Source organism: Crocuta crocuta, unplaced genomic scaffold, assembly GCF_008692635.1.
Source record: "Crocuta crocuta isolate KB4526 unplaced genomic scaffold, BGI_CrCroc_1.0 scaffold2236, whole genome shotgun sequence".
In the NCBI taxonomy this organism is placed as follows: domain Eukaryota; kingdom Metazoa; phylum Chordata; class Mammalia; order Carnivora; family Hyaenidae; genus Crocuta; species Crocuta crocuta.
The window spans coordinates 16,651-27,016 of record NW_027532514.1 but is presented as its reverse complement, the minus strand read 5'-3'; the positions used below and the strand labels follow the sequence as shown (position 1 = coordinate 27,016).

Genomic DNA, 10,366 nt, shown 5'->3' with positions numbered 1-10,366 from the left:
GTTTTCCCAAGCAAAAAAAAAAAAAAAAGCCATTAAATATTTAAAAAGAACAGTTAGTTTTTGGAAATTTTAATAGGAATTTGTTTTCTATACCATATATGTAAATTATTAAAGTATTTTAAAATTTCATGTATTAAAGTTTACATTTCTAGTAGTTTCATGGAATTGCTATTTGATTTATAGTATGGAAATTTATAACATAAGCTAATTTCTCTTAATGAAATCAAATTAGTCTTATCAGCAAACCTTCACATACTTAATTTCCCTGCCCAGACATATTCCCAATTTACATAAAGCTAGTTTTGATTAAAAGCTNNNCACTAAGTCTTTAGTGGAAAATAATTTGCCCCAACGATGAGTGATTCAAACACTCAGTGGCTATTGTATAGAGATATTTTACATGTTTATATTGTCTGTACTGTTAACATCTAGAATAGTAAATCTTCAATGTTTTTATTTTCTTTTTTTACTTTTTAGTGAGGTATAATTGACATATAATGTTATATTAGTTTCAGATGTACAACAAATGATTCTAAATGTGTATACATTGTGAAAGAATCACCAATTAAGACTAGTCACCATCCATAGTTGTAGTTTTTTCATATAATAACTTAAAATTTATTTTCTTAACAATTTTATAATATATCCCTAAGACTTATTTATTTTGTAACTGAAGCTTTTACCTTTTAACCCACTACACCTATTTTGGCCCCCCACTCTATGCCATCTCTGGCAACTACCAGTCTGTTCTGTGTATCTATAAATAATTTTTTGATTCCACATATGAGATTATAGATGATTTTCTCTGACTTCTGTCACTTAGCAGAATGCTAAGGCCCATCTATTTTTANAAAACCCTTTATTTTTTTTTTTTTTTTTTTGATAACAGCCATTCTAACAAGTGTGAGGTGATATTATGGTTTTGATTTGCATTTCCCTGATGGTTATTGATGTTGAGCAGTGTTTCATGTACCAGTCAGTCATCTATATCTTCTTTGGGAAAATGTCTATTTAGATCCTTTGCCCATTAAAAAAAAATTTTTTTAGTATAGTTGACACACAATGTTACATTAATTTCAAACATACAACATAGTGATTCAACTTCTCTACATGTTATGCTATACTCACCACAATTTTAGCTACCATTTGTCATCATACAACTCTATTGCAATATGACTGACTTCATTTCCTATGCTGTGCCTTTTATTCCTATGACTTATTCATTCCATAACTGAAAGCCTGTATCTCGCATTCCCCTTCACCAGTTTTGCTCATCAACTTCATCCCCTTTCCCTCTGACAACCATCAGTTTGTTCTCTGTTCCAATGTTGTTTTTTACTCTTTCACGAAACTGTAATTGGTATAGGACATTGTATTATCAGAGTTAAATGCTATTTACATAATAAGGAAAATGGAAATATGCCAATTAGATAGTCTCCTGAAACTAATGAAAAAATGGTCATTTTTATTTCTGATAATTTATCTGTTGTGTCACATAAATGCATTTTGACTCAACATTTGATGTAGCAAGAATTACTCCTCAGAGTAGCATACTTGTGTTAGAATAGAAAATATTTATGTTCTAATCTCTTAGCAAATTTCAATTATACAGTACAGTTTTGTCAGTTATGGTCACCATGTTTTACTTTAGATCCTTAGATACTCAGACCTTATTCATATTCTTGAAAGTCTGTACCCTTTTACCAATCTCTCCTTATTTCTCTTATCACCCAGTCCCTGGCAAACACTTTCCTATTCTATATTTTTGTGAGTTTGACTTTTTTTAAATGTTCATGTATAATGATACCATGCAGTATTTGTTTTTCTGTGGCTTATTTCACTTAGCATAATGCCCTCAAGGTCCACCCATATTGTCACAAATGGTAGGTTTACCTTTTTTCTCAAGACTGAATAATATTCCATTTTTTGTATATATCACATCTTCTTTATCCATCTACCTGCTGACAATGCTTAGGTTGTTTCCCTGTCTTGGCTGTTGTTAGTAATGCTGCATTGAACATGTGAATGCAACTTTATCTCTTTCATAATCCTGTTTTCATTTCCTTTGGATATATATCCAGAAGTGGAATTGCTGGATCATATGATAGATCTATCTTTACCTTTTTGAGGAACATCCATAATGTTTTCCATAGTGGCTATAGCAGTTTACATTCCTAACAACAGTGTTCAAGGGTTTCTTTTTCACCATATCTTTACCAACATTTGTTCTCTCTTGTCTTCTTGATGAGACTCATTCTGATACCTGAGAGATGATATCCATTGTGGTTTTGGTTTGCATTTCCTTGATGATTAGTGATATTGAGCACTTTTCACTAAGTGTTGGTCATTTGGATTTCTTATTTGTAAAAATGTCTATCCAGTTCCAATGCCCATTTTGTAATGGGGTTTTCATTTTTATTATGTAGTTGTATGGGATTTTTATATATTTTGGGTATTGGATACAAGATTTGCAAATACTTTCTCTCAGTAGGTTGCCTTTTCATTTTGTTGATGGTTTCCTTTGATGTGCAGAAGCTTTTTAGTTGTATATAGTCCCAGTCATTTCCTTTCTTTTGCTATTTTTTATTGCCTTTGGATTTGATAAAATCCAAAAAAATTCATTACCAAGACCAATGTCAGTGAGCTTACCCCTTGTGTCTTTTTTCCTAGGAATTTTATGATTTCATGTCTTATTACGTCCAAGTCTTTAATCCATTTTGAGTTTTATTCATTTATGCATGTATGTATGTATTTTAGTTTTAGATAATAGAATTTATTATTTTTATTTCAATTTTTTATTTAAATTCTAGTTAGTTAACATATATGGTAAAATTGATTTCAGGTATAGAATTTAATGATTCCTCTCTTACATATAATATCCAGTGCTCATCACAAGTGCTCTCCTTAATACCCCTTACCACATAGCCCATCCCCTGCCCACCTCCCTCCATTAGCCCTCAGTTTGTTCTCTAGCTTCCCTCTCTCTTTTTTCCCCCTTCCCGTATATTCATAATTTTTCTTTCTTATATTCCAAATATGAGTGAAATCATATGGTATTTGTTTCTCTCTGACTGACTTAATTCACTTAGCATAATATACTCTAGCTCCATCCACATTGTTGCAAATGGCAAAATTTCATTCTTTTTGATGGCCGAGTAATACTCCATTGTTTATATGTATTCTACATCTTCTTTATCTGTTCATCATTTGATGGACGTTGGGCTTTTCCATAATCTGACTATTGGTGACAATGCTGCTATAAACATGAGGGTGCATATGTGCCTTTGAATCTGTTTTTTTTTTTTTGTATACTTTGGGTAAGTACCTAGTAATGCAGTTCCTGGATCATAGGGTAATTCTATTTTTAACTTTTTGAGAAACCTCCATCCTGTTTTCTGGAGTGACTTCACCACTTGGAATTCCCACCAACAGTGTAAGAGGGTTGCCCTATCTCTGCATCCTCACCAACACCCGTTTTTCTCTCTACTGTTAATTTAAGCCATTCTGACAATTATGAGCTAATATCTCATCATGGTTTCAGTGTGTATTTCCCTGATGAAGAGTGATATGGAGCAAGTTTTCACATTTCTGTTAGCCATTTATATGTCTTCTTTGGAGAAATATTCATGTCTTCTGCCTATTTCTTAACTGGATTATTTATTTTTTGTGTGTTGCGTTTGATAAGTTCTTTATAAATTTTGGCTACTAACCCTTTATGGTTATGTTATTGGCAAATCTCTTCTCCCATTCCATAGGTTGTCTTTTAGTTTTGTTATTGTTTCCTTCACTGTACAGAAGCTTTTTTATCTTGATGAAGTCCCAGTAGTTCATTTTTGCTTTTGTTTCCCTTGCCTCTGGAGATGTGTCTAGTAAGAAGTTACTCTGGCCAAGGTCAAAGAGGTTACTGCCTGTGTTCTCCTATAGAATTGTGATGATTTCCTGTTTCACATTTAGGTCTTTCATCCATTTAGAATTTATTTTTGTGTGTGGTATAAGAAAGTGATTTCATTCTTCTACATGTTGCTGTCCAGTGTTCCTAACACTATTTGTTGAAGAGACTATTTTCCACTGAATATTCTTTCCTGCTTTGTCAAAGATTAGTTGACCATAGACTTGTGGGTCCATTTCTGGGTTTTCTATTCTGTTCCATTGATCTATTTGTCTTTTTTTGTGCCAGTACCATACAAACTCTCTGGAGGACTACGGCTTTATAATATAACTTTAAGTCCAGAATTGTGATGCCTCCAACTTTGCTTTCCTTTTTTAGGATTGCTCTAGCTATTTGGGGTCTTTTGTTGTTCCATGCAAATTTTAGGATTGTTTGGGCTCTGTGAAAAAATGCTGGTGGTGTTTTGATAGGGATTGAATTAAATGTATAGACTGTTTTGGGTAGTATGGACATTTTAACAGTATTTGTTCTTTCAATTCAAGAACATGGAATGTTTTTCCATTTTTTTGTATCCTCCTCAATTACTTTCATAAATGTTCTATAGTTTTCAGGGTACAGATCTTATTACCTCTTTGGTTATGTTTACTCTTAAGTATCTTATGGGTTTTGGTGTAATTGTAAATGGGATCAATTCCTCGACTTCTCTTTTTGCTGCTTCATTATTGGTGTATCTGAATGCAACAGATTTCTATATGTTAATTTTATAACCTGTGACTTTGCTGAATTCATATATTAGTTCCAGTAATTTTTTGGTGGAGTCTTTTGGGTTTTCTACATATAGTATCACGTTATTGCAAGTAGTGAAAGCTTGACTTCTTTTCAATTTGGATGCCTTTTATTTCTTTTTGTTGTCTGATTCCTGAGGTTGGGACATTTAGTACTATGTTAAATAACAATAGTGAGAGGACATCCCTTTTGTGTTCCTGTCCTTAGGGGGAAAGGTCATAGTTTTTCCTCATTGAGCTATGGGTCTTTGGATATGGCCTTTATGAAGCTGAGTTGTGTTCCCTCTGTCCTTACTTTGTTGATGGTTTTTATCAAGAATGGATGCTGTATTTTGTTAAATGTTCTTTCTGTATCTATTGACAGGATCATATGGTTCTTATTTCTTTTATTAATGTGTATCACATTGATTGATTTGTGAATAATGAACCATGCTGTAACCCAGGAATAAATCCCACTTGATCATGGTGAATAATTTTTTAATGTACTCTTGGATTTGATTTGCTAATATCTTCTTGAGAATTATTGCATTCATGTTCATCAGAGATATTGGCCTGTAATTCTCCTTTTTAGTGGGGTCTTTGTTGCTTTTTGGAATCAAGGTAATGCTGGACTTGTAGAAGAAATTTGGAAGCTTTCCTTCATTTCTATTTTTTGGAACATTTTGTGAAAAATAAGTATTAACTCTTCTTGAAATGTCTGGTATAATTCCCCTGGGAAGCCATCTGGCCCTGGACTTTAGTTGTTGGGAGGTTTTTTATTACTGATTCAATTTCTGTACTAGTTATGGGTCTGTTCAAATTTTCAATTTCTTTCTTTTTCAGTTATAGGTAGTTTGCATGATGCTAGGAATTTTTCCATTTCTTCTATATTTCCCAGTTTGTTGGCATATAAGTTTTCATAGTATTCTCTTATAATTGTATTTATATGGTTTTGGTTGCTATCTCTCCTCTTTCATTTGTGATTTTATTTCTTTGGGTCCATTCCCTTTTCTTTTTGATAAGTCTGGCTAGAGGGTTATCAATTTTATTAATTCTTTCAAAGAAACAAATCTTAGTTCCATTGATCTGTTCTGGGTTTTTTGTTTGTTTGTTTCCATGTAATTTATTTCTGCTTTATTTCCTGTCTTCTGCTTGTTTTTGGCTTTATTTGCTGTTCTTTTTTTTAAATGTGTATTTACTTTTAAGAGAGCATGGGTAGGGGAGGGGCAGAGAGAGGGTGGTACAGAGGATCCAAAATGGGCTCTGCACTGACTGCAGTGAGCCCAACGTGGGGCTCCAACTCACAAACTGCAAGGTCATGGCCTGAGCCAAAGTCGGATGCTCAGTCAACTGAGCCACCCAGGTGCCCCTTTGCTGTTCCTTTTCTGTCTCCTTTAGGTGTAAGGTCAGATTGCATATGAGACTTTTCCTGCTTCTTGAGGTAAGAATATATTGCTATGTACTCCCTCTTAAGACCAGCTTTGCTACATCCCAAAGGTTTTGGACTGTAATGTTTTCATTTACCATTGCTTCCATGTATTTTTTTAAATTTTTCTTTAATTTTCTTGTTAATCCATAGGATGTTTAACCTTCATGCATTATGGGTTTGGTCTTTCCAAATTTTTTCTTTTGGTTGATTTAAAGTTTCATAGCTTGTGGTCTGAAAATATGCATAATATAACCTCAATATTTTTGTACTTCTTAGAGGCCTCATTTGTGACCCAATGTGTGATCTATTCTGGAGAATGTTCCATGTGCATTTGAAAAGAATGTGTATTCAGGGCACCTAGGTGGCGCTGGATAGGCAGATGGCTGGGACACAGACATGGTGAAGGCAGGATTCTGTGGGAAGCCTGGGAAGAGGGGAGTTAAGTGTTTGACTTCAGCTTAGGTCATGATTTGGTGGTTGGTTGGTTCAAGCCCTGCATCAGACTCTGTGCTGACAGCTCAGAGCCTGGAGCCTGCTTTGGATTCTGTGTCTCCCCCACTCTCTTTGCCACTCCTCCATTCATATTCTATCTCTCTTTCTCAAAAATAAATAAACATTAAAAAAATTACAAAGGAAAGAATGTGTATTCTGCTGCATTAGGATAAAATGTTATGAATATATCCGTTAAGTCCATCTGGTCCAGTGTATTATTGAAAGCCATTGTTTCCGGGGTGCCTGGGTGGCTCAGTCAGTTAAGTGTCTGACTTTGGCTCAGGTCATGATCTCACGGTTCATGGGTTTGAGCCCCTCATCAGGCTCTGTGCTGACAGGTCAGAGCCTGGAGCCTGCTTTGGATTCTATGTCTCCCTTTCTATCTGCTCCTCCCTTTCTCATGCTCTGTCTCTGTCTCTCAAAAATAAATAAACATTAAAAAATTAAAGAAAAACATTAATAAAAAGAAAGCCATTGTTTCCTTGTTGATTTTCTACTTAGATGATCTGTCCATTGCTATGAGTAGCATGTTATAGCCCCCTACTATTATTGTATTATTATAAATGAGTTTCTTTATTTTTGTTATTAATTGATTCATATATTTGAGTCTTTCAAGTTGGGGGAATAAATATTTATAGTTGTTAGATCTTGTTGGATAGACTCCTGTTTTATGATATAATGCCTTGCTTTGTCTCTTGTCTTTGCTTTCAAATCTAGTTTGTATGATATAAATGTGGGTACTCTGCTTTCTTTTTATGTCCATTAGCATGGTAGATGGTTCTTCATCTCCTCACTTTCAATCTGGGGATGTCTTTGCATCGAAATTAAATCTCTTGTAAGCAGTATATTCATTGGGACTTATTTTTTTTTTTATTCATTCTGGTGGTCTTCATCTTTTGATTGAAACATTTAGTCCATTTACATTCAGAAAAATTATTGGTAGTTAAGAATTTAGTGCCATTGTATTACCTGTAAACTCACTGAGCTGGAGATTTTTTCTGTTCCTTTCTAGTCTTGTTTCTTTGGTTCTTTCGCACTCAAAGGGTCCCCCTTAATTTTTCTTGCAGGACTGGTGTAGTGGTCACAGACTCCTTTGGTTTTTGTTTGGTGAAACTCTTTTATCTCTCCTTCTCTTCTGAATGACAGCCTTACTGGATAAAGTATTCTTGGCTTCATGTTTTCCCCTTCAGTATGTTGAATATATCATGCCATTCCCCTCTGGCCTACCAAGTTTCTCTGGAGAGATTTGCTATGAACCTGATTTGTCTTCACTTATAGATTAGGAATTTCTTTTCCCTTGCTTTCAGGATTTTTCCTTATGTCTATATTTTTTAAATGTTTTCTTTATTTATTTTGAGAGAAAGAACGTGTGTGTGACCAGGGGCCAGGCAGAGAGAGAGAGAGAGAGAGAGAGAGAGAGAATCCCAAGCAGGCTCTGTGCTATCAGCACAGAGGGCTCAATCCCACAAACCATGAGATTGTGCCCTGAACTGAAATCAATAATTGGAGGCTTAACCAATTGAGCCACTCAGGCACCCCTCTTTATCTCTATATTTTAAATATTTTGCTCTGATACATCTTGGTGTTGGTTGGCTTTTGTTGAATTTGATGGGAGTTCTCTGTGCCTCCTGGATTTGGATGTCTATTTCCTTCCCCAGATTAGGAAAGTTTTCAGATATTATTTATCAAATAAACCTTCTGCCCCCTTTCCCCTCTCTTCTTCTGGGATTCCTATGATACAAATGTTATTATACTTTATGGAATCCCTAAATTCCCTAAGTCTATATTCGTTATCCCATACTCTTCTTTCCCTCTTCTCTTCAGCTTCATTATTTTCCATAATTTTATCTTCTATATCACTGATTTGTTCCTCTGCTTTGTCCATCCTCATTTTCATTACACCCATTGATTTTGATCTCCAGTCAGTTATAGCATTTTTTATTTCAGCATAACTAGCTTTTAGTTCTTTTATCTCTGCAGTAATGGATTATCTGCTGTCTTCTATGCTTTTGTTAATCACAGCTAGTATCTTTATGATTATTATTTTAAATTCTTGTTCAGGCGTATTACTTTTATCTGTTTCAGTTAGATCCCTGGCCATGACCTCTTCGTGTTCTTTCTTTTGGTGTGAATTCCTCCATCTTATCATTTTGTCTAGGTCCCTGTTTTTGTGTGTGTGTTAGGAAAGTCTGTTATGTTTCCTAATTCTGGGAGTAATGGCCTTATTAAGAAGAGGTCATATACTGTCTCCAGGGCCTGGTGCCTTAGAAAGTGTTTCAGAGTTGCACTCTGCTCTCGTGCTTTGGCTGGTCTTTCCTTCAGGTCAGTTCTCTGCAGAGTTTCTCCTTTTTGCAGTGTGGAGTGTTTGGACCTTGTCAAGTATGTGGCGTTTTAACTAAGTGTGCTTTGATTTGCTTGTTTAAATAAGCCTGATCCTGTTTTCACTGTAGCTGAAGGTTTGCAGCACTCTGATCAGTAGACTTGATAAGTGCAGGGAGTTTGTGCTCATTTTCTGGGGGAGGGGCCTGCTGGCACTGGTTCTCAGGCCACCTTGTCTTGGTAATGGTGCACCTGCAGGGCACAGTGGCACAGGGCTTGGTGTAAGCAGCTCCAACCTCCCCTGAGGGGTGCTGTAATGCTCACTGAAGTCTGTCTCTGCTGCTGAACAGGGGAAATTGGCATTAGCTGACTACAGAGCTGGCTGTCTCCAGAGAGGAGAGTTCATGCTCGCTGCTGTTCAGGAAGCCTTCACGGAAGAGCAAACAATCTCCCCTCTTGTGTCCCAGGCTTCCGTTAGAATCTTGCTTTCACCCTGCCTGTGTCTGAGCCATCTGCCCAGCCATCGGCAATTTTTATCTCAGGCACACTGTCTGGGTTTCAAAACTCCGCAAATTTTTGGAACCCAGCACAGCATGGACTTGCACTGATCCTCTGGGTGAGAGTCTTGCCATGCTGTGTCTGGTGCCTCTTTGTCCCAGAAAAGCAGTTGCATGACCATGCACAGGGCCCTGGATTTAAGGTGAAATGCAGCTGATAGGTTAGCAGCTTTAGCAGGTGCCCCTGCTGCCATGTTAATTATCAGTTGCTCTGTGCATTCTGCTGTCTCTTGTCTCAAGGTCAGTGCTACCTCTTCAAGAAGGGGAGCAGTTTCTCCTGGTGCAACCCAGTATATCCTCAGACCACACTGTCTGCCCTCTAGGTTCCTTCCTCCTAGGAGTACCACTAAGCCTACCAGGCATGACCCCAGTAATGGTTTGAACTTCTTAAACTTCAGATTTGAACCCTGCTACTTATAAAAATTTGTGATAATCAGCCCCTCCCCTTTTCCCAGTCAGTGGTTTTGGCGAAGAGTTTTTCTTGTACAATCCCCTACATGCTGCTTTCTCTCTTTATCTCTCTCTGTCTGTCTCTCTTCTTTATATGATCAGGCTCGCTTCCTTTCACAGCACTCACAATCCTTTTCTCCCCAAAATCAGCTCTCTGCAGCTCCTACCTTCCACAGTGTGGCCATTTTCCCCCCCTCTAGATGTGCAGTTTGTTCTCTCAGTCCTCACTGATTTCTCGGTCATTCAGAAGGATTTGATGTTTATCTAGCTGTGTTCAAAGACAAGGCAAACATAGGGTCCCACTAGTGCTCCACCATCTGAATTCCTAATCTTGAGTTTTATATATGATATAAGATATGGATCAAGTTTCATTCTTTTGCATGTGAATTTCCAGTTCTCCCAGTACCATTTATTGAAGAGACTGTCTTTTCCCAATGTATATTCTTGGCTCCTTTTTTTTTTTTTT

The 10,366-nt window shown here is 36.4% G+C and overlaps 1 protein-coding gene across 1 annotated transcript in view; it reads left to right on the top strand.

Moving 5' to 3' along the window:
- The window catches only part of BRWD3 (bromodomain and WD repeat domain containing 3), a gene marked incomplete at both ends in the record, with an annotated part of 145,811 nt that overhangs the window by 126,555 nt on the left and 8,890 nt on the right, over positions 1-10,366 (top strand). The gene's annotated exons all lie outside the window — the stretch shown is intronic.